The sequence below is a fragment of the Xylocopa sonorina genome, chromosome 6, assembly GCF_050948175.1.
Source record: "Xylocopa sonorina isolate GNS202 chromosome 6, iyXylSono1_principal, whole genome shotgun sequence".
NCBI classification, from domain to species: domain Eukaryota; kingdom Metazoa; phylum Arthropoda; class Insecta; order Hymenoptera; family Apidae; genus Xylocopa; species Xylocopa sonorina.
In genome coordinates, this window is record NC_135198.1 from 5946806 (window position 1) to 5972445 (window position 25640).

A 25640-nucleotide genomic window follows, 5' to 3' on the forward strand; every position below is an offset into this window, starting at 1 on the left:
AGTAGAAAGGAATACGTAACGATGAAATATCTAAAGAATGATTACCAAACATCGACACAAAACACAGAACAGCGAGCACTATACGAAGGGCTGTTAACTTCCGCCGGTGCATTCCCTCTCGAGGGAATCTCGACGATGTCTTGCGATGTTTTCGCAACAAAAAATATTCCAGATGACATTGTCAAGAGTTATTTTCATGAAGGGATGACCCGGCAAGCTCGCTGAACAGCCCCTCGGTTACCTATTGAAACGGCAACCTGGACGCCCCTCGTCGACGTCGACAATAGGGAACGCGAGATTGATCTCACCCCAGCGTGTCCGCAGACAAAACCCCCAACTTCTTTAACGAGCCCTTAGAAGGCAGCGTCCAAATTCGATCGGGCCGCTGGCTCCCTCCATTCGACTCCTCGACGGAATTGACAATCTTCAAGGATCCAGGTGGATTCAGGTAACTCGCTTCGTGCGCCTCGACAATGGCGGACAGGGTCCCCCACATGCGATACTCGTTTTCGTGCTCTTCATGAACCGCGCTCGAAACGTAGTTAGTCCAAGTTAAGAGGACGAGGACCAGATGGACGAGGATGATGCGTAGAGGGTAGAGAAATGGAGGCAATGAAAAAATAGAGAGACAGAGAGAGAAGGAGAGAGAGAGAGAGAGAGAGAGATAGAGAAGGGGTGGTGGGAGGGAATGGAGGAAGAGGGCTGCTTCCAGGTCGCAGACGTTTCGGAATTCCTCTCGACATCAATGGAGCATCGTACACAAAGGGTGAGCCATTATTGTCGGGGCACTTCATAGGAGCTCCAGGTACAATATGAACTCTCGAGCCTCGGTAGAGGCATAAGTTACACCTGGTAGCTCCTCAATAACACATTACTTCCCCGGCAAAGAACGTAGTAATGGCTTCGTCGTGGATTCGTCGTGCCACTCGAACTCGCCCGTTCATTCTCCCTCGCCATTTTGTCGGGGAACTGAAAGCATCTTTTTGTGGTATTTTCCTTCGCTCAGGAGCTCCGCGCCAACTACGAGAAACCCATGAGAATATAATTGGCACCAGGGACACAGGTATTCCCCGCCGTGCCGTTTCGAACGTCGAATTTCGCGGACGTTTTTGCGCGATAAATAAACCGGTCGTTACTCGATTCGAGTGGAAATGCGCCCGTTGAATACCGATTGCGTAACGCCGTTCAAACAGAGGGACAGTAACGTTCACAAAAAAAGAAAAAAAAGTAATCTACAAAAGATATTAAACGACGGAGAGCCGTGTGTATCGACCGTTACGTCACTCTGATGTAACGTACGAAAAATATCGATTTTTTTACACGCTTCCACTTTTTACACTTATCGTTCGAAACGTATTTACAATTCTAAATGTGAATGAAATCTAAAGATCTCGTAATATTATTAGAAACTGCAGGTTCCTGTCGATGCGATTAATTTATCCATTTCTAGTTGGTAACGTCTCTCCAATTTATCTTCAATCTCTACACAAATTACTTTATCGCATTAATAAATTATTTATCAAACGCAAGCTATACTTTGGGACATTTTGCATAAGATGTATGTGCATCACACGCTACGCGATAAATTTCGAGTGATATTTCACGCGTTATTAAAGTACACGGAAGTAGGTCGGCTCTGTAAATCAAAGACGACAGTCTCTAGCTGATAATACAGTTGACTCATGACCCTGCACTGTATTTTTACATAGCTCAGTGGTTTTTGGAACACGAGGCGCGCACGAGACGCCTCAAGTTTTCACCATCTCGGAAGTGGCGCGACGACGACTTCCGCAACGTGGCTTCCGTCCACTCCAGATTCTCGCGGGGTGCAAATTCTTGTATACGTTTCGAGGCAGCGTTTCTATCCACTTTATCCTTTTCGAACACGGAACACTTTCCGAAATTGTCTTAACAGCTTGTTTCGACTATGCGAACCAACGTTCACTGCGAATGCTCGTATTCTTCATTTCTTTTAAATCGAGCAGACAAATATTAATCAAAATGTACTCGTTCACGAAAGTATTTCACTGTTTACGCTTGTTTATAATTAAAACTCGAATATTCCAGATAATCTATTCTAACTCTATAATATGGATAACACTCTATGGGGCATTTAGGTCTGTCACATACGTTACGAAACATGTTTGTGAATATCAACTATTTCCTACACAATTTTACAGATATATTCCTCAGTAATTACATCATCTCCATTTGTAAAACTTCAAAGCAGCAAAATTAGTAGTACAGAATAGATTAGGTTAGATTTTCTCTCCTTGAAACCGCGTTAGCGCGACATAACCGATTTCAAAGTCCAACTTTTTAACGAGTTACACGGTTCGTGTGTCGAAAGAGAGTGAGAAAGAAAATCGTGGCTTTTCTCGTTCGAGGCGTGCGCAGAATGAAAGAAACAGTTTGACTGGCCTCCCTTGCCCTCGAACAAAGATTCCCAGTCCCTCTTTGTTGCATAAAGTGCAATGTCGAATAGACCCTTCGCGGCGCATCAAGTGACTACAGGCCCTCGTATATCCTTGCGCGTCCCCAGCATGAAGACATTCCACGTGCACACTTTAACCTTCCGGCAGTTTAAGTTCGCCATTCCGTAGCAACCACCGTGTCTACACTTGACAAAAGATTTCAAGTAGATAACAAAGTTAGCTTGTGCCCGCGGTGCGTGATAATTCGTCGCTTAAGAAAATTTCTACGTCCTGGCTACATTCAAACGCCCTTGCATTGCGAGTCAACTGAACTAATACAACCAATTTCTGTTCTACGTAACAGGATAAAGATCTGTTGTACGATTTATGTAACGTTTATCTTTTCTAGAAGTATATAGGGGTGGTTTATGACTTTGGTAAAATGAACCTCTTGCACTAATCCTGTGACTATACATTTTCTATACATGTGCATCGATAACTTGCACTTTTTGATCGAGCATGAAAAAGCTAGTAGGAATTTTATTATATTGATATATTAATATCTTGTCTACCAACTGTTTTGTAAATTTATTATGTTCATCTGTTGTCTTGTAACAACACTGTTACACTTCTCATTTAATCGAGAGTAAATACATGCTTGAAGCTTAAAACGGTGAAACGAATATCTGTAAACTTTAATAATCACTTAAATGTTCTGCAAAATATAAAATTCTGCTATCAATAATATTCAAAATTTTCTTTCTAAAGACTGTTTTTGAACGCTTTACATCCTGTGGAACTTAACGTAAAGGGGAGTTAACCTTTAAAAACTAGTCTGTACAAAAAACTGATAGCAAGATATTTAAAACCAATAGAGAATGTCACGAGCGCTCGAACGAGCAGACCCTTCGATAAAATACCAGGAACTCCTGAACGAACAGAACCCGCGGACTGTAACGAACTCCAATGATTTTAACGAACTTTCAACCGCTGAAGAACTCCAAGAATTCTACGAACAGTCAAACGGTGAAGGCCTCCTGAGAACAGATCAACGAAATTTTATGTTAAATAAGGCACTCGAGTTGCCCTTCGAACCAGGGATAATTTTCAATTTAGAACTAAAATAGTAAAACACATTCTTATCAATCCATCAATATATACATTAAAATTGCTACTGACTTTGCTCACAGTCCATCAAAATGTGCGAGTTACATTTCACGACTTTTAAATAAAAATAACAACGTTCGAATTGCTGCGTCGTACATAACGTCTTGTCAGAAAAAGAAAAAAGAAGTTGATCGCTGTTATGGTAATTTGTCCACGCTCGAGCGCGTTTATACGATCCTCGTAGTTCGAAATTACCGCGGTAAATCGTGCAAAACCAGTCAGTGCGGAAAGAAACGCAGCTTGGTGACATCGTGCAGCAGATGACGCGGTTGAAATGCAACATTCTTCTAAGCTTTTTAGTCATTTTACCGTGCTCCATTCCTCCCCCCCCCCCTTTTCGTAGAGTTTACAACGCGCAATCCCTTTGATGACGCCAGTGCGTGTTCCCTCTGTGTGCATAACGCTGCAGTACGCTTATCCACTTTACTCGAGCGCACTTCCGGTTTTGTCTCGCGGTTTCTCTCCTCTCAGGGTAATAACAATTATTCATACTGACATTCATGGCCACGCACAATTTCTCGTGCTTTTTTTCCCCTTCTTTCCCCCGTCACGTCGTTGCATTAATACGATTGGCATTTGTTTTTTTTTTTTGTTTCTCTCCGTTGTAATAATGTTAAGACACAGCAAACCTTTGATCGCGTCGAGCAGAAGCTTTTTAATCGCTGGCGGCCTTTTTTTGCTTTTCATCGACGCGATCATAAAATTAATTTATTCGCCTGGCGTGTAATCCACTTTCCTCGATCGCTTCACCGGAAACAATCAATGGCCGAATGTATCTCGATGGGATCGAGTTGAATTTTTGGTATGCAGGTATATACTTATGTATACGGTGTCCATTCATCACTGTATAGGTGCCTAAATGAAACCGGTTATCGTGGAAGCGAGGAATCTTATAGGAAGCCCAGAGACGTTTTATTCTCCCCTTTTGTTGTGTCGATTTCGTGTACAGTGCTTTTTATGTGGAGCAAAGCTAATGAATTAACTATGAATATATGGTTCGTGTCGTAAGCATTGTAGGGTTGTAATTTGGCAAATGATTTCAATGTTTAGTAGTAATAAAAATTCTAAAATTAATTTAGTAAATTACTGTAGCATTGTTTTATGGTAACGCACCATTTTATATACTCTTCGTATAGCGAAGCTTGATTAGTTTTTAAATAAAACGAAAAAATTTAATTGCGTCAAAGGAATCGTCTTTTACGAGATGAGAACTCCAAGAATGGTACTACGATTCTCAAGTAGACGATATTAATTCTATAATTTATAATCTACGAAAAATACAGAAACCAACGGACACGATTTTCAGAGTATTTTCGCGAGTGAAAAATTTTTTTCGCGCGGTGAAAGTATTTCATGTTTAAAACTAAGTAGAATGTTCGACGTTTGAAACGATGCGGGGTGGAAAAGCGCGCAGGGAAATGTGGAATTCCATGAAAATGTTTTCGGTCAGATTTAATTAACCCGTGACACGTGGACGACGGTGCAAGGGCCGGTGGGTGGGTGAAAAAGGGAGAGGGGGCTTAATTTCGTCAGTTATGAGCACTAATGAAACTATAGCTTGTGTTTCGACGTCACGCCATTGTTCTTGAGTTGCCTGGGGCCACTAAAAAAGGCCAAGGTAGGCCCATTGTCCTGCGAGTACGTGCTCTAGTGTACCCTTAGGCTTTCCGCGTTGAAGGCGAAAACAATACAATTCCGTGAAATCCGGGCAAAAACCGTGATAAACGTACAACCTGGCTCGCCTGTTCTTCAAATACCTCCACCTGTTAGCACGGCATTTACGCGATATTCGTTAACCCCTTTGCGCTCCCAATTATTTTTCAATCTCGTCGCCAACAACTACCGTTTAAACTGTTTTATTCGAAATTTACTTCAGAGGACAGTTTCTCGACAGCCACTTCTACATATTTTAGACATTTTTTCATCTTAAACTGCACCAAGATTTTCCGGTACCAGTTTCGTTGCACTAAATCAACATTCACTGAGGTTAAACTATGTCATCTGCGACTTTAAATAACTCCCGAGGAATTCAAAGAGATTTCTAAACACACCTGAACGTTGCACCTGAAACAGACCGTGGTCGATTACAAATAGCCGTCTTTGAAGGCTATTAACCCGATTCGAGACGCCAGCGTTAACTCGTATGGCGGTATTGAGAAACAATTAACAAGTTGGGATCCCACGGAGGCTCAGACGCGAGCTGGTAGCGGCGTTGAAAGGAAAATCCTCGTGATCCAAACGCGTCCTCCGATCTCTGTATAAGTAATCGCCTCGCAATCTCTGATATCGGTGTTATCTCCCTGCGCGAGACTGGCAGCTCCTCGAAGGAAGGCGAGCGCACAAGGGGGATGAAATCGGGAAAGGCACGTTCCCCGCGTCACGGTGTACATATGCGACGGTACGCTACACAAGGAGATGTCATCTTGCGCATTGGCCCGCGATTAGATGCGCCAGCAGTTTGGTCCTGGCTGGATTTTCTGAAAAGAGTCCGCTATCGTGTCTCGACGGTGAGCATTGGGTTTGCAAGGGGATTACAGCTCGAACAATCCATCGAGATAGCTCTTTGACCTTTCGACGTATGTAGCTGACCAGTCCGCGTACTGAATTCTTGCCAACGATATTGTCGCTTACGTTAGAAACGAAACAGTGGAACAAATCGAGGTGGAATATTTGTTTATCTGAGAAAATTAACAAATTGTTTCGTATATCGAATTGCATGAAAAATGAATTGAAACACTTTTTGTTATAAGCATTGAAACTGTAATTGATAAATTAAAGCCTTAGATTTTTATAAGTTTAGACACATAAAGTACAGTGAACATATATTAGAGATTCGTTTCTTAGGTAACGCTTGTTAATCGTCCCCATGTTGAAGCAAATATTATATTTTCAAAATTCACTAATTCTTTAATAGATTATTCCACACTGAGAAAACCTTGAATTACAACAACTTCATACATCCAACCATTCAAACCCAATAATATGTACAACAGAAACAGTACGTATAAAAGAGCAAAGATTTCACTAAAACTGTGATCATAAACCCAAAAAAACCCTACAACTTTCACGTGGAAGCACGATGGCTTTTAACGGAATGTAGAAAAGAAAATTGCAACAGGAGCTTTCACATCGTGGATTCTCCGAATAAGATTGAAGAAATAACCCTGACTCCGTCGCGGGGGCGAACTCAGGGGCAAGCAATTTTCCAAAAAGCCTCGGCTTCCAAGTGCACGCGAGCTTGGCCAGTGCATTCGAGAAGTTGATCAATCAGAATCGTGACTGGACTGTGTACGTTGGCGTGTGCAAGCCGCTACGTAGCCCATGCCAGGCGCAAAGCTGTCGAGCAGATCCGGGGATGACGAAACACGCGTGCTGTACGGCTCGCTGAGAGGGCGAGCCGAGGGAAAATCGGTACGCGCGGTCTCGAGAGGGCTCGTTCGATGATCATACGGAAGATCGAGGTTAGACCCGGTGCTCTGGTGTTAATTGCTGATCAAAGAGCCGGTTTCGGATCGAGCTAAGCTCTCTGGCTTTCGCCGCTCCGCTCTGACCTGTGTCTCTTGCCAGATATCTCTTCCGGTTTTCCTGAGGTTTTACGTTACGCCGAGCAAAGCGCTCTGACGACGATCAAACAATTTCGCGGTGCTTCACACCTGCCTTGATTGAAACCAGCAGCCAGCTTTCTTGTGTTTTCACAGCGTTCCCTCGCTCTACGTTTACTGTTTCTTCTTTGCACACCTATGGTTTGCGGTGCCTTTACGATAATTTCCTGGTATACCGTATATAGACGTGCGCAAAGTGTTTTAAAAATAACTACTCGTTTCGAGGGATAATAAAAGTTTTGGGAAAATATCAGAGGCGATACAATTGTTCTATGCCTCTTTATAATGTTCACTAGTGTCTCTTCTTTGCGCACCTATGGTTTTTGCGGTGCCTTTACGATAATTTCCTGGTATACCGTATATAGACGTACTCAAAGTGTTTTAAAAATAACTATTCATTTCCAGGGATAATAAAAATTTTGGGAAAATATCAGACGCGATACAATATACGCGTGTTTTGTTCTATGCCTCCTCGTAATGTTTACAATATTGTTAAACGATAAAGGTAATACGGTTAGAAATAAAAATGATTTAATTTTTTAAAATGTAGGTATTATGCAGACATGTAATTTAAGATATTATTATGAATAATAATACTTTACGATAATTCCTGGTATACCGTATATAGACGTACGCAGTGTTTTAAAAATAACTACTCATTTTGAGGGATAATAAAAATTTTGGGAAAATATCAAACGCGATACAATATACTTGTGTTTTGTTCTATGCCTCTTCGTAATGTTTACAATATTATTAAACGATAAAGGTAATACGGTTAGAAATAAAAATGATCTAATTTCTTAAAAAGATATTGTTATGAATTAGTTAAGGCAGCTCGTAAAAAGGATAAAACAAATGGACAAATTTGGATATTAAGTGACGGTTAGAGATGCACGTGAAATGACAGTGTAATCCCTACAATGGTCAGATATACATCCGCGTTGCATACGTGTATTTCAATGTTTCTATCGACATTCCTGTGAAACCTCCATCAGTTTCACGTCAAATCAAATAAAGTGCTGGACAAGCATAGGGTCAGATAATTTTCCAGTATTACACGCTGGAACAAATTATGCGACAATAAATTGTGCTTCGATTAGAATCAAAAAAGCATCTTTAGTGTTCACATGTAAATAGCTTTGCAATTCTTTTGACAATGTTATGATATTTTTCTTTTCGCATCTAGAAAATATATCATCGATTAAAGCGAGAAATAAATTGTATTTCGTACTACAAAACCGAAAATACTTTCTTGTCGACTCTCTATATGTTATGAGAGATATGTACGCGTGTCACGAGCCGGAAGCAATGACCCATATGCATTGTGTATTATACGTATTTACGATTTAATTCCAACACGTGACAAAATGTGTCAGTGGAGAAACTCACTGGAAAATATAACTGAAACAACAAACGTTAAGTTTCGTTAAAAATGATTACATCCGCTACTTTTTAAACATTCTACGGTACGTGTTATTTAATCACTTGATTTTCAAAACTCACGTGACAAATGAGTGCAACTCTGACATTAAAGTACAAAAATTAAACTATATTTTGCGTACATTTTATTCACCGCTAATATTTCACTTGCTTCGATTTAAGATTTTATTTGATTGAATTAACAACGATAATACCAACGCGATAACAGCCGTGCATAGTTTCATAAACGTTCGATCGTTCAGTCTTCCATTCGCTCTACTTTGCTCGTATGAATATGAATTAAAGTTCTTTCGTTACTGTGCACCGCAGTTCCAGTTCCCCCACGCGTCATTCCGTCGCACCAAATTTCCTAGTGCTAATAAATAGTGTAGGCTTGCGATCAATAACCACTGTCCCGCGGAATGAAAGCGGTTGCCCGATCAACCACGAAATTTGATTATCCAAACTATCTCGCGAGGTATACCGGAATTAGTTTCGATAATCGAAATTCTACTCCGCTGTTTGCGCGTGATTCGCGATTGTATTAACGTAATGTTCAGGCGTCAAATAATTGCTTTACGATGTAAGCAATTAATCGATAAATTGTAAAAATGAAGAGGCTAGCTTGTGTTCGAAATGTTTTTTATAGCTATCCTTAATATTAAATAGCACAATGGATCTTCTTTCAAACAGCATTCTTAACAGAATTCTCTTTCTAAGTTCAATATTTCCCTCGACTAATAACATTGCAAGGTACACTTTAAATTATAAAAAAAAAAGAAAAGGGTTGGAAGACGATTAAAAAAAAATGCAAAATTTCGTGCTCTCCTCGAGTTACGCCAGAACCTTTGGAACCGATTAATCGCGTGATTCGAGGACGTACCGTGGCAGCATCGAACGGTAGCAAAAACTGAAGGGGGAGGCACAGAGGTGCTCTAATCTTGCGCGATATCGGTAAAAAGGAAGGGCGAGCGTACAAGTAAAACGGAAGAATGTTCGACAAAAGATAATGGTGGCAGCGGCGAAGTGTACGGTGTCGGTGGTGGCGATGGTACCCGATGGTTGGCAGAGCTGCCGGCGGGACGGGAAATCTAGAGGAATGGGAGATATGGCCGTGACCGCGTGGAATGCGTGGAATGTGGCCCGTCACGCCGCGCCGGGGCAAAGCCGCAGCAACCTGGCCGTCCTTTCGGTCCACTTCGATCCTCGTTTCCACCGTCTTTACGCCCGAGACGTCCACCTGAAATTGCGTACCAATTTGCCGCGGTTCCTCGACTCCGCATCCGTCCACGTTCAACTGAATTTTCATATACACTCCCTCCTCGAACGTGAAATTTCTTTCGCTTCATACGTGTGCGCATGGCTACTGTCTCAGGTACGCAGACGTTTGCAGTACAGTTTTAATTCATTTCTTTTGTACGATATGTATTTGGTGAACTTTGTAGAAAATGTCCACTGAATTTTCATATACACTCTCTCCTCGAACGTGAAATTTCTTTCGTTTCATACGCGTGCGCATGGCTACCGTCACAGATTCGAGGACGCTTGCAGCACAGTTTTAATTCATTTCTATTAAACTTTAGTCGAAGACAGCACAGTTTTAATTCATTTCTATTGTACGATATTTGTTTGGTAAATTTTGTTCAACTTTATGGAGATTGCGTTACTTAAGTTGGATCTGCTTTTTTTTCTTAACTCTAAGTTTATCAAGGGCCATTTTGATATCTCTGAGAAAACTTTTCGTTCATTTTCTTCAAGAAAATTATTGCCATATTTTATAAGATATATAGTCGCCAATTTAATCTCTATTCTAATTAAAATATTCTCATAAAATATGGCAATAATTTTCTTCAAGAAAAGTTTCCTCAGAGGGATCGAAATAACGCTTTGGTAAACTTAGTGTTAAAATTATTTGAACATTTAAAATTGGTAGAATTTTGCAAAAAATACCTGCACGCGATTATTAACTAATATACTTAATATTTAATTCTTTTAATTTCGAATTGATCTTAATGAAAGGAATAATTAACAAAGTAATTAGATTCCCTCATTCGCGGTTTTCTTTGTAAAGTGCTGCAACAATGTCAAACGAGTGGAAGTTCTTCTAAAAATTACTGGTCTCAAGCGTTTTTTAATTGATGATCCACGGGGGCAGCTGCGGGACAGCTTGATTGATTTACTTGGCTACGTTTCAGGAGTTTCACAATTTGCTGAACTGCTCAGAAATGTTATGCGAGGTAATAGCTAAGCTAACCGCATTAAAAATTATACCTGTCTAATCACAGTTCCCATTTCGTTCGACTGTCATTATGGAGCTGGATGTGGATTCTGATTACATAATTGCACCATAGAATTTCATTTGGAACACAAAGCTATTATTTTCTACTAACAAAAGTGATATCAAACATTCATTACGGAGATTTCGATTTCGTTGCAAGCTGTATAAATTATTTTCTTTTATTTGTAATAGTAGCTATCGAAATAAAAAAAGACTAATATATTCTATTCCAATTAAAATTAATATAAGTGGATATTTTAGTAAATTCAGTGATCTGATAAAATAGTACAGTGTACGAATGCAATTTTTCTATCTCAAAAAAACATTTTATACCATGCACTTCACTTGTCACTCGTGTTTATAATTCGTAAATAAAACAATTTTCGCACGATAATTTATTGCTAACTTCGTAGCATTCGTTAACGAATGAAAATGCAATTACGGACTGTCTACGATATTAATGCGCATTTTATAAAGATGGTGAAATCTGCATTTAGTTACCCACTTTGCCCGAGTTCCTTAAAAGTTTGCATTAGGCAAATGTATACACTTTGTATATAACTTGAGAACTTCTGTTCGTTGGATCTGAAGTTAACTTCTCCAGCTAATATCGTAGAAACTTTGACAAACAAAGAGTGTGTGCAACTACAAATCAGTTCCCTATCGTATTTATGCAATACACTACATAATCAACAGTTTTACATAGTCAGAAAACGATTTTCCTATTTCGTTTCTCATTAAGCGAACGAATAAAATTTTAATTTATTTTCATTTGATTGATTCCGTGCAATTGGAAGAAATTCACATATTTTCAATATTCCTACTATTCACAAATTCCATTTAACCATTTCAGACTTAATACTCTATTTTCTGTTCGACCAAACGTTATTCTTCTATTTTATAATCTATGTATTCACACAATGGGTCGAGATTGAAGCATTATCCATAATAATAACGCGTATATCAGAAAGCAACGAAATAAAATTTGATCAAATTGAAAATACGAGATCGTAAGTGTGTACAGAACGTAACGTTCCAATCTCAACGCCATCATCATCTAGCGCACCATAAAGCAAATGGCTAAATAGAAATCATTCTCTGGGATGAGAATATAACATAAGATACTAATCTTCTCCTCATTGATCCATCTTTCTATTTTTATCGACCTTTAACTTCCTTCGTCGCCCTCGTCGAATACGAAAGCAGTTCTAATCAATTCGTCATCCAAAAAGACTGTCGTTGCACCAGAGAAATGCTCGCGAACTCGATAGTACGATAGTACAAAAGTGGAAACTGATTCTCGACAAGTTCAACGATAGATCATTGTGTGGAGATACGATCAGCGTGATCGAACAGCAACTGACTGAATGGACGCTCGTAGGATGCGATGCAGCCAAGAACGAAGTGTGTATCGAGCCTTAGTGCCACGTAACGCGATCGTGCTGTTCACATTCCACGTCGAAAAGTGTCACCGCGATACGCAAGTCGCGAGACACGATCGACTGTAGAGCGTATGTGCCTACGATTCTCTGGTAGCCTGTTTCTTGTGTTGCTGATACTTGTCAAGATTTTTAATTGGACCAATGTTATGCATGATCAATTTTATATTTTATATTTCTTTAATTTATTTTTAGCTTTGCTTGGCACTACTCGATGACGTGATTTTTAATAGGGGTGGGTTTTGACTTAATCTTTAAACTTGTGAAACTCATGTTTGAAACTTTGCGAGATCTCGAGACTTCGAAACTTGGAGACTCGAAGCTCTCGAAATTTGAAGTGTTAATTTTGTTGAATGTATGAATAATTATTGGTTACTTTTGAACAAGATATAAACGGATATAATAATGTTAAATGAAAGTAATAATGAAAAATTGCTATTCTGTTCAGATTCTTATTTAGAAATAGCCATTTATTTCCTCGACTTCTTCTCTCATTAATTCAAGTATCGAATGCACACGTGAATCCACCAACTTCACTCATATCACGAATAATTCCCTACTAATTAATCTTACAATTTTTGCTATTTCAATCTCGATAGTCTCAAATTATGAAAACGATTGAAAACCTCCCACTCTTCAAATTTAAAACTTTCTCGTGCTTCGAAGGATCTTAAAATTTCAACGTCTGGACAGATCAACCCCTATCATCTACAATAATTCATAACATTCGAACGATAAACCTAAAATGCATAAATCAAACCACAGATGAACGCTTCGTTTATCACAAAAAAAATAAAACAGTGGTACAATTAATTAGCAACACAGAGCGTAGGAATGAAAAATGGCGTGTCCGTTTAAATCCCCGATATTACTCAATGGTAAACGGGGTATTTGAAAATGGGCCGCGTTGGCTTTCTTCGAGCCGCTCGCACGTTTCGTCGAACAAAAGAAATACCATCAGGGGCTCACGGTCGATTCACACGGTCGTAAACAAAAAATTGAGCTCAACGATGGCACGGCCCGCGCTAGGCAACGACGATTGCTCGAAAGAAACCCGGATCTAATTGTAAGAGCGTCGAGGAGGGCCAGTGGCCGTTCCGAGTCAACGTCCAGATGGAGGAGGAGCGAAATGAGGGGAACGATGATTTCATCGCTCTTAAATTCGTAGCAGAATCCGTTCTTCTGCGGGGCGGGAATCGTATTTTCGTTTGTCGGCTGCTTCTGCACCGCCTACGAGGAGGATAAATTTTTCTCGATGACACGACCGATCTCTCGTTTCGAAAGCCCGCTCTTTCCCCTCTCCGTTCTTCCTCGAGTAAAATAGCTGGGTACAAGCGTGTGTTTACAGTCATAGAATTTGAACTATCCTCTCTATTTAATTCTATTAAGATTGTAACTAATATTTAACGCGATAACAATTATAATGCAATTTTAATGGTAGTAAATTTTAAATTTAATCACAAACAAGTACCCTAATTTTGTATAGGAAAATAGTAAAATGTAATGCGTCTGTGTCTTATCAGAATCGAAAATAATTGCTTGAGAATGTCTAAAGGAGAAGGATTAGAAGAGCTGAATATGAATCGTGTGATTTAACTTGGAAATTTTTAAATGCTTTATAATTGCCTGCTTACTCGAAAGTTAAAAATGGTATTAATCAAGTAGAATAGAACTCCATTCGGTTACAGACAGCTTTGCAATAATCGCGAAGTAACGAAGAATTATAAATGGACGTGTAAGAATAATTTCGATCTCCACGAACGTATGTTTCGTGGACGGTCATTATTTGATAGCTCAATTTATCATGTGGTATATCCGGATTTCTCGTGTGTCAAAAGATCCGTTTGGATAGGCTGACGTTTCGAGGACACTGTGAATAAAGTTGTGTAGCATTGTTCGCAGGTACGCTAACGATCGAAAATATCCAGGTACTTATTTGTGAGAAGACGTGGCTTTGTTAAAAAATTGCGAATAAAAAAATTTGTAACTGTAATATTTCTCTTTGATCTATCTACAACCAGATTAGCACTGCTTGACACGTTATACAATTTTTTTTTTAATATTCGTTTAGCGTGTTTTCAAATGTTCGATGCAATTTGCATTTTTTATTCGAAATGTGCAATCCAAAGACAAATTCGTGTCACATTATAAACTTAGTTTCAGCAAGTGAAACGAGCATTATTAATGAGGAAATTTCGTGCAAAACAACAATACTCGTTTATGGCAATTCTAACCACGCAAACAGTAAAACAAAGTGTTAACTACAGTTTCAAGCACAGCAGATGATATGAAGTTTGATAATACTTTAACATTGATGTGAAAATTATTGGTTCATAAATTAGAAGGATATAATGTGCGCTAGTGCTTGCTAAAATTCTGTAACTTTTTGTTAAACTGCCATCACTAAACATTTCTTTTCTCTGAAGACTACGACTAATTTTATCAATTTTCAATTTAGAATGCCGGAATTTAATTTTTAAATAATATTGTGTAATAATATTACACAATGCACTTGAATATCTTCAATTTATGCAGAGTTAAAAAATTAGCAACCATAACTGACACATGTCCTGATTACGATATTAATTCCTCTTGAAGCTGTTCAATTTTTAAGCTATATATCTTCTAAAGAAGAGACGTTTTCCTAAATTAATCGAACTAGTGACATCTGAGTGAAATCTGACTCGTACATCGACAAATCAGATATTAATATTAATATACACTACTAAAAAATTAGTCAACAAATAATTTAAACTGATAGTCTCCCTCATTCGAAACCACAAAAAAGATAACAGGCCTATTTATCCATTAATCAGCAATAAATTTCAAAGATACTTGAAAATATTTATGGACGATACTGTGTAACAGAAAATGGAGAACAAAAGAGTATCATAAATCGTTATCGTAACATCCTATCGCCAGTTTATCCTCAAGAGAGACAAGCTGCGAGCATTATCGCAGAAAACGCGAAAGCGTTCATATATACACGGTGGACAACGTAGTTAATCATTTGTAATGAAAATCACGACCGATACGAGGAACACCACCCGTCTGAATGCATAATACACGGTTAGGGGGACGTTCTTTACGCGTCACTGGCTCTCTCGCATGGCAATACGAATTTAGTTTTAACCGTGAAATCGCGCAATCGCGATTAAACTTTCCATCGTGACGAGAACTTGTACCGTCGCGATCATTATGGCGATCGCGGGACGAGTCCATTGTGGTTGCCCCATGTGTGTCAAAAAGAATGGAGACTGAGGCGGACGCACCAAATTCTTTGCCCTTTCACGCTTTTGTGTTACACGCGATCATTACACCGTCGAGGCGTGTCATTTCTAAACGTTCGTTGGACAACACTGGACAACGAATCGTACGAACGAATTCTGTTTCCGTATTTTTGTACGAACGTACAATTTGCCTAGCAAATAAATGTATTTGAACGTTTTATTGAAGTCTGTATATGTTTTAATATTCACATTTGGTTCTAATGAAAAATGGATACTGATACGTATGGTAACGATCTTTTATATTGCATTTTTTGTTTCGTTGTATGCATAAAATTGGGGTAGTCATTTGTAATTTGCGAGCAAACTTATTGTAAATTTGAAAGATCTTCAAATTGAATTGTATTTGTTATCATATTAAATATTATTTGATGATATGTCATTCTATTCTCATGAATTACAAGGTTTGTCCCACGTAATCAGGACACGATGTATTTTTCACACATTATATCTAAAACCGCGAATTTATTGTACTCTACTATAGCCAATTCGACCTGCAACATTAAGCATTGGTCTGTATAACATTTAATAACCTTTTCAGTGTTAGAAAATTGAAAAAACAACTTCACGAGCTAAAGAACCATACTAGTCTGAAGATAGCGATTTTCAAATAACGTAATCAACAATAGTTCAATAGAAAAGACCTGTTTTCAATGCTCTTCCGGCTAATGATCGTGAATGCAGTAACTGCCACAGATTTGCAACGCTGTTTACTTGCATTCGTAGCCTTTTAATTTTCGATAAGAATTAATTTCGATTCGACCTCGATTATTTTCAAAAGAAATTGATAAGTGCTCTTTTTAACCACTACACTGTTTTTAAAGTGGCTTGAGTTGACAAATGAAAGAAAATGTACGAGTACGATGATTTTATTTAGTCAATTGGCTTCAGGGCGTGTCAAGCGATGTCAACGAATGCTGTGACGCACAACAGTTCAGCTAAGTGTACTTAAGTACCACGTAAGTACTTATGTAGGTAGATTCAGTTAGACGTGCCGCGTTCTCCTTTGGATTTTTCGAGTTTATCAATTGCTCGTACACATATGCAAGTACGTATGCAGATAAATTTACATAGATAAATTTTAGCAAGAAGAAACATCACAGAATAAGGACGTAGTCTTTAAATTTTCTAAAAACTTAAGGGAAGAAGATTAAATTTACGGAATAAAAATATTTTCACTAATTTTATATCGCATTTGAGCAAAGTTTGATAACCGTTCTACACTTCAAGCCTTTAAATACATAATTTCACCAATATTTCTGGATAAAACGGAAGAAATTCTTTAGAAATGTCTAAAGCACTTTCTCGAACGTTCACAACCTCAGAAACTAAAAAAATCGCTCTCGTCCCTTTCTCAAAAACGGTACACGCATTAATCGCAGCCCTAAAACCAGCAGTTGTACTTATAGACAGCTATAATTTTGATTCCATTTAAAAATCGTGCGGTAAAAATACCTCGAAGCAGACCAGGCGATTCAATTCGCGGTTAGAAAATAATGAAAAGAAAAAAAGTAGGCACCACGAGCGGTGAATGCGATTTATTTTCCGTGGATTGGCTCGCGCGATCCAATTGCGAGTAGTCGGTCCGAATAACTTTCTGATTCGCAGGCTTGTAGTCGAGCTGGATGCTCGCGTCAGCTTCGAGATATTTCAATTACGAGGCGGACTGCGTTTATAATTGCTGTCCGGCCACGCCGTCTCATAAGTTGCGCGTTCGCAAACCCCCGCAACTCTCGCAGCGCGCGCCTCGAAATAACGTTGGACGTGTTGCGGCACGTAAGTTACATTGTTGACCGCACGCATTCGTCGCGTAGGCAGAGACGAAGAAAACGCGATAAACCTGGCTGATACGCGAAATGGAACGAACGAATCGTTTCCTAAGCGAGTATCTCGAATAAATGTTTGCTTGTTTGCTTTCGATGCGGATGCACTCGCGACGACGTTCCTCGGTTATGCAACCATCGGACCTAGCTCGTTGCAGCCCTCTAGTTTTCTTTCGACCAATTACGAGGATAGAGGGACCATTAATTTTAAAAGCGCGCCGAACCGTTTACTGCTGACGCCACTGACGTTCACTTGGATTTCATTGAATTAAGGACGCTGTAACAGCTGACGTGCTTACCAGATCCATTTATTATATGCATACACGATTTAATTAGCTAGAAAGGGTTTGAGAGTTGGATACCTTTGAGCTTTAAAATCTGACCGCGAAGTTACTGGCGGCTTCGCGAACGTTTCATCTTATTTACAGAACTGCAAATATTTTAAATGCTGGCATAAGTTTCATCTCGTTGAGTATTTTCGCAGAATAAAATATGTTTCACGTAAATAGTATTACAATCTTAGCGCTGTAATATCTACATGAAACTTACTTGAACATTTGGGAACTACACGAAGATTTAAAAAACCATGGAGAAAACAAATTAATTAAAAATGTAATCTTCCAAACCCAATATCCACGATCTACATTAATTCCACATTAATTCAGATGTTGCGCAAAAATCTCCGTTATACACCAAAGATAATTCGCAATGCAAACTAAAAAACCACCAAAACGCGAGCACAGAAACGGTGAAAACGTTTTCTGTTACCATCGCTCGAGTAGCCACGATCGAATGGCACGCAAAAGCAGCGTTTGTCCCGATCGTGGACGCGGCAAGATTTTCGGCAACGTGAAGCTGCAAAGCGGTCGAAAAGCGGTTCAGCGAAGACAGAAACAGCCATGCGAACTCTGGGAAGCAACAAGACGAAACGGAAATGCGGAGGGAAAAATGGAATCTCGGTGAGCGCGGCGGTAGATCTTTTTGTCGGGTCCACGGCAATGGCCAGCGGTATGTCGTGTACGTATAACGAAACGCCCTTACCCGGACGAGGAGGGAACAGAAGGAAGAAGAGCGTGCGAGGGGTGCGCAGGAGGCAGAGGAACGGTGGCGAGCGGCAACCCAGTGGGAGTTCAGGGAACTGAGGGGATGAGGGAGTAGCGTGCAGCTTCCCGTCAGGCCACAGTGCAAATGCAGGGCTTGAATGTGTAATAAGCACTCACGTCGCAACCCTTGGCTAGACCCGCCCCGGCTCGTGTCTGCGTTTAGAAAGGTCCTGGGGCGCGCATACACGCGTGCCGGCCGTGGGCCACGCGTGAATGCACGGCCCCCTGCGTGTGCGTCGTTCCCAGAATGATACGGCACTGTCGACGCAAGTTTGATTGCAAATGGACGACGACTTGCCGTTGCCTGGCAAGCCGCGAGGTAAACACGCATCGTCGAACCACCGTCGGAACGAACCCGGGGGGTGAAAACAGGCCGAGATGGTAGGTAGCCGAGTAGAAGGCCATCGCTCTCTTTTCCACAGCTCATAAAAGCCCAGGCAGTGCGTATTAATGGTTCACGTCGACGGTGTGCACCGCGAAAGCCACCTAAAAGACGACGACGCATTGTGCGAACGGGAGTGAGAGCGCCAGCACGCCACCCTTCTATACTTTTTTACGTTCGTCTTATCCGGTACGCGGCCGACTCTGCGTTGGTTTATATATTGTGCGTGATCCCTGCCTGCTCTTGGATTTCGCGAATCTATTATCTTTCTCCCTCTCTCTCTCTCTTTCTCTCGTTCTCTCGCTCATTTTTGCCTCTGGCTAGAGAGCTTTTGTCGGGTTTATCGTTTATTCGTAAACAAAGATCAGTTTCGGAGCCAAAGACGAGTTTTTTAGCGTCGTAAGCGGCGCATTTACGCCTCTTTTGATCTCGAACAGAATGGTGCATACTTTGAGAACGTTTCTATGAGGCGACCGCTTTGTGGCGGACAACAGTCTTTACGTCGCAACTGTTCTATACATTTTCTGCATTGTTCCGTGGCATAGGGCAATTAATTAAAACTGCGGATTAAATTCTTCGTTATTCCTCGTTGGGGATCCATTTAATAACGGGAGGGAGTAACGTTTGAAATCGCGATCGGTTCTGGTTACGTTTAAGTATTATTTAATCCTTTGAGACATCGACGATCTTCTCAATCGAGCGAAATAGCAACTGTAATTATAATTTTATTATTACAAATTAAGTTGCAATAACGTATTTTATTTCTGGATTCATCGCAAGCTGTCCATTTTGAATTATTAAAGTCTTGCAGGGCATCGCGGTCATTTTTGGATTCGCTGTCTATCACTCTAATTTCCCGATTTCTTTCTCTATCACGATTTTATATTTCAAAATCAAATTCATCTTCACTCCAGCTAATTTTACTTCTGAAATCTACTTTTGTCGGGCTTCAAAGCTTGAAATCAATCGACGAAAAACTCAAATTACCGCATGGAAATTCTAGCGATTCTAAGTCACCTTTCGAATACAAAATAAGATTGTATTTTGAAAATTTTAGCTACTCTATCTTGCAAATTTCTTCTAATTTTCTTTACAAAGGCAATTTGTATAATAAAATACATTTTTTCTTTATTTTACATATCTATCTAGTAAGTGAACATTGGTTCCCAATGTTTAACAGAATTTAATCACGAAAAAAGTTCAACATTTTCAATAAGAAACTACTTAATAAAACCCCAATAGACTAAAAATTGGGAGCGCTATATCTTCGAAAATAAACACTTTTATATAACGTGATTTAGCTCATTAGAAACTGGAAACCTTCCCCTTGATAGCAGTTTTCGAATCATCCGGATCCAACTTCCGGTTCTCGAGATATCGTCGTGTAAAGAAAAGGATAATTTTTAATCGGTTATTATGTCAGTCTCGTTGAAAGGACTCGGACCTCTCGCTCGCACCCAGTCACTGACCTATCTCAATCGTCTTAAAACCCCCATTGACCCGTATTAAAATTAAAAAAAATTTGAAGCGCTATATCTCCGAAGATAGACACTTTTATTTAACGCCATTTGGCTTGTTAGCAGCTGGAAACCTTCCTCTTGAAAACGGTTTTTGAATCATCTCGATCCAACTTCCGGTTCCCGAGATATCGTCGTGTGAAGAGGAGGGTAATTTTTAATCGTTTACTATGTCTATCCTTGTTGGAAGGACTCGGACCTCTCGCTCACTCCTGGGCACACTGACCTACCTCAATCATCTGTCACGTGGTCTGTCTAGACAGTGGCTAGACAGATTTTTACTATTACTATTAGTGCGTAAACACTTCCTGGAAATTATCTGGGTCAAGTTCATTCATAAATACCGCCGCCATCTTGCGCGGCGTACAATAGACGAAAAACTTTGAACGCCTATATCTCAGCAACGGATCGAGATATCGAGACGAAACAAAAACTGATTTCAATGGCGTAATTTTCTCTACCTATTCGAGGGGTTTCGGTGACCATATCTTTTTGTCTCGTTTCAGAGCTGTTTCGTAACATAGTTGGGTATAAATACACTTTACGAAAAACGAAGGGAATTATTCGTGTGTTTTCCGCAGTTTTTTGTTACGCGATGAGTAGTATCATCTTACTAATGGGACTCGAATTATTTACATCCATTATCGCACTGTTTGCAGATATGAGAAATTTCATTTTCTCTTTGAAACTGTATAATTGAATAGAAGTAGATTTTACGTGCATATTGATGGAAATTCGAATGATCCTAATCTTGCACTCGTATTTATATTTGAAAAGATTCCCAGTGAACATACACACTTAAGCAGCAGTTGAAAGAATACATTGTAAAAGGGTAATATATAGACTAGTCGTAGAAAATGAAAGACCATTCGTAATGACTTTGCAGACAGTCGTGCAAATTTGACGAAAAGCAATGGATTAAAATTCCTTATTAAAACTAATACACGTACCAGGAAGAAGTTACTCGTCAGGACTTGGTTATTAAATGGGTTTCGTTCCACCTCGAGAAAAAAATAAATACGCGAGCATTTCGAAAACAAGGTTCAATTACTGGATGCTTCTAATAAGATACCCTTCAACGAGGTATCTATATTCTGGTCCTCGAAGTGATAGAGAAGAACAACACCACGAAACTTGCCAGCAATTTCAAACTAGTTGGCAAGAAACCTCGTTAACGAATTTATTCGCTATGACTTTATCAAGTTCGAAGTCAACGAGGATCTCCCCGCTTTCAGTTTCACCCAGCCACCGCTACTGCATCTATTCGTTCTGTCGTAACGTTAAAAGTTGCGAGGCTATTTTCGTGCGGTGGGAATTAGTATGCGTTATCGTTCCCGCATAAAATTCTATAACTCCATAACGAGTTCTTCGCCACGCAAGTTAGTAAATTACGTATTAACAAATGTGTGCTTCGATATTTTTTTATACCACGTGAATTTCGTTCGACTTCTTCAGTTCTCTCTCCACAGGCGCAAACGAAGTAACAGAAATAAAAAAAATTTGAGTTCTAGTTTCTTTAGAAATACTATATATTCTATTTTGAATCCTACTAAATCTGTCCTGACGCTAACAGAAAGCAAACGTCCTAGATACTGTTCAACCGATATATACGAGTTGACAGAATGCGACAGATGTGCAAGACTCGCATACAAATCATACTATATTTAACCCCGCACAACCATTCAACTTACATTTTCTTCTCTGGCTTGGCGATTGCGAAACGAAAAAATGAAATTAAAAGCAAGGCGAACTGATATTTTCATCGATAATTGAATCCATAATTGATTGTCCCATCCTTCCAAGTGCAATCATGTTTCTTGAAGCAAGGCGACTGACAAATGCGTAGACATATATATTTAGTTTCTCTCGTGGGCAAGTTCCGATTGAAACTGATTTCTCTTGCGAGTTCCAAGCGCAGCGAGCATCGGGTAACGCGCGTCGAGAGACGGGATCAAAGTAGCAGCCACACTGGCCTCTGACAATCGATCGTTGACGCTATGGATGCGGTTGGAAAATCCTACGTGCAAGCGTGAGTGATCTACGTCACGTGGATCGTCGATAAAATTTTGGTTGGTCTATTTTTTCAATGAAAATGTTAAAAAATGAATTCAAATTTGAGTTCAAGTACAGTTTAAAGGTGTTAAACGGATCGATGCGCACAATTTGATGTATGTGGAACGTCTGAATGGTCAGAACTTCATTTCTTCAACGTGAAGTTCATCGAAACTGAGCTGCTACTTTGTGCAGCCATTGTTAAATCGAAAATCTTTTACTTGCGATTTCTATTCGTAAAAGGCAAAATTGCGACCATCGTTTTTTACACTTGAAAGATAAATTTGCAACCCCAGAATAGCGAATTTTCACATCTGTTTCTTATCGTCATCGCCCAACAAATTTCTCACGAGGATCACAATATAAAAATATTGTTAAGTAATTGTCGATTCAGCAGACAATTGAGAAATTAATTAATTTGTTTCGCAACAAAAAAAAAAAATGATTTACGTTACCACCCCTCTTCAGTTACTTATTAAACGATTCAAAAATCTGAAGAAGTACAGTTATAAAATTTGAATATCTTCTCGGATCGAAAATCGAATAGGTACGTGCTTCTGCTTTTCTGGCTAACGATAAAAATATACATTATGCATTATTAATATTACAATCTCTCACGGAATTCGTAATTATTTTCGAGAGTTTCATTTTGAGCATCGCCTGGGGATTTCAATCATTCGGAGAGCGCCATTTCTCATCCTTTCAGAATAGTCCTAAAAGGATCAGGTGAAATATGTGCCCCATAAATATATGTAACTTACTGATGATTTGCGCTTATGGAAATGAACGAGTGCTTTGGTGCTCGGTTTAAAGCGTTTCTCAAACTTCTTAGGAGTCGTATCTACTGGTAAAATCGTCTGCCATAACTTTGTTTGTGAAATGAACAACATGTTGGCTGCAAATTATTTCTATTATATCATTTTACACTTGATAACAAGAAGTTCGTATAATATAATAAAAATGTATATACACTAATAAATATATAGTGGATTTATTTTCTAAAATTTAACTAAATCTCTAACTAAACTAGTAATCTCACTAATAAACATATCTTTATAGATTTTAAACTTGTTACCTTATAGTATTAAATCGAATTCATACCAGTAAAATCAAGACTGTTACTGTCATTACTTTAAATAATTTCTTCTAAATATAAAAGAAATGAAAAAAAAGAATGATACGAAGAGATAAAACACATGCTTTCTGCTTGCATGCAGAAAACTAAGAAAAATAGAAATTCTACTAGTAGCAGTTACTATAAATCCAAATAATTAGCAGCACAAATATATGCACCGATACATTGCAACTTTATAAACATTTCTGCTCAAATTGTTTATCAATGCTTTTTCTAAACATTCTCTCGTTCCAAACACTGGTACGTCAATCTAAATAACAGGATCGAGTGGTCGATGGAACAAACGATTGAAAAACTGCTACACCGCCGCGAAACGTGACAGAATTTGCGCACTGGTTTCAAGCGATTACCGGTTGTTCATACCTTCGAGCCGACGTTACTCGAACGAAAAGTCGATTTCATGGACGCCTATCGGGGCGCGACATAAAACTGGCCGGACGTCCGTCGTAAAAGCTCGCGACGGGACTAAATGGTTAAATGGCCGCGTGAAACAGCTCCCGGCGCCGATCACCTGCACTTCGCGGGCTGTTCCCGGTTATCATCGCGTGGAATAAAAAATTCACGTCGCTAGTCGGCGCCAGCAATCGCGAGTATCGCGAAACGGTTGCTGGGCACCGATGGCACCGCGTCCTATCCAGTGACGCGAAGGAGGAACACGCACCATCGTCGTACCAGCGCGTTCGCATTCGGTTCCCATTTCGAATATCCGGCTTAGACAAGTGCCTCCGCGACAGTATCGGATGCACGCTGCATCCTCTCCCTCGTTCACTCATTTTCCTCCCACTTTCCACCTTTCTACCGTCGTCGAGCCGTTCCTTCTCTCTCTCTCTTTCTCTCTCTACGAGCCTTCTTCGTACATGCCGCAGCATCCGTCCGGCATATGCAAAGTTCCTCAGCGTTGTTTATTTTCCATATCGACCCCGCTTCCGTTAGCCTCCTCCGCAGCCCTTGTCTCGTATGGATTACGCCCGCCGTCGACCATTTTCTTCGTCCTCTCTTTTCACTTCGTTCTCGTATCCAAGCCGCGGCGGCGAGCTACGTAAAATATCGCGCACCCTGTCCCTGTGGATCGTCGTTGGACATTTTTGTCGGCTCGACGACGTGGACGGTTCGCTGGCAAATGGCGGTTCGCGTGCAGGCACTGTGGAACCGCAGCACCTCCCCCCTATTTTCACTTGATGTTATCGATAACGATACGTAATGTGTAGTTTTATCAGTGGCCAGGAAAGCAAAAGCGCATATCTATTAATTTTTTCGTTCGCAGGGGAAGATATTTAAATTTTGTAACTATACAGTTTCAAATTTTTTAATCGTTTAATAAATAAGAGAAGAAATGTAATGGTAATGTATTATAAGAGGAAGATATAGATCATTTTTTTTTTGTTGCGATGTGAAGTAATTAATTTTCCAAGTACCTTCTAGTTTTCTTTTACTAATAGAAAAATAGTGTTCTTGATGTTGTTTAAGGAACGTTATCCAATCTGTTTTTGTTTAGCGTTGATTTAGGGATAGTAAGTGAATTTCTGTTATCTGTATTTAATAAACGAAGTTGTATTGTATTAAAATTCTTGCAGCTTTGAGAATGAGTGAGTTTTTAGTTTTATCATAATACTTTATCCAATGTAGTGGTAGTAACAAATTTCGATGGTCGTAATTCCACTTTCTAAGTCTAAGAAAAATGGGAAGGGAAAATTTTAAAGAAGCCAATCAGAGGACTAATTTAATACAATGTAGTAAATGACAGTTCGCCCACGCGCCGCGTCTTGGCTAACGGAATACTTAGATCCATAGATCTTACAGCGACCAGTGTAAACATGGCCGATCAAACTGAAAGAACAGCTCTCGACGACCCATATAAAAATGTCCACTTTCTCATCATAGTAAACGTAACGACCACAAAAGAAAGCAACGAATTAAAAAACGAAAGATAAGAGAAAGCGTAGACGTGGTAAGCGGAGCCATATCGTTTGGAAGAAAAGAACAAGTGTAATTAATCACACTCGCGATGAGACAAAAGACGAG

General features: G+C 39.6%; 1 protein-coding gene across 6 annotated transcripts in view; it reads left to right on the forward strand.

Moving 5' to 3' along the window:
- LOC143424536 (EGFR adapter protein) overlaps positions 1-25640 on the forward strand; it is a 261708-nt gene that overhangs the window by 227292 nt on the left and 8776 nt on the right. The gene's annotated exons all lie outside the window — the stretch shown is intronic.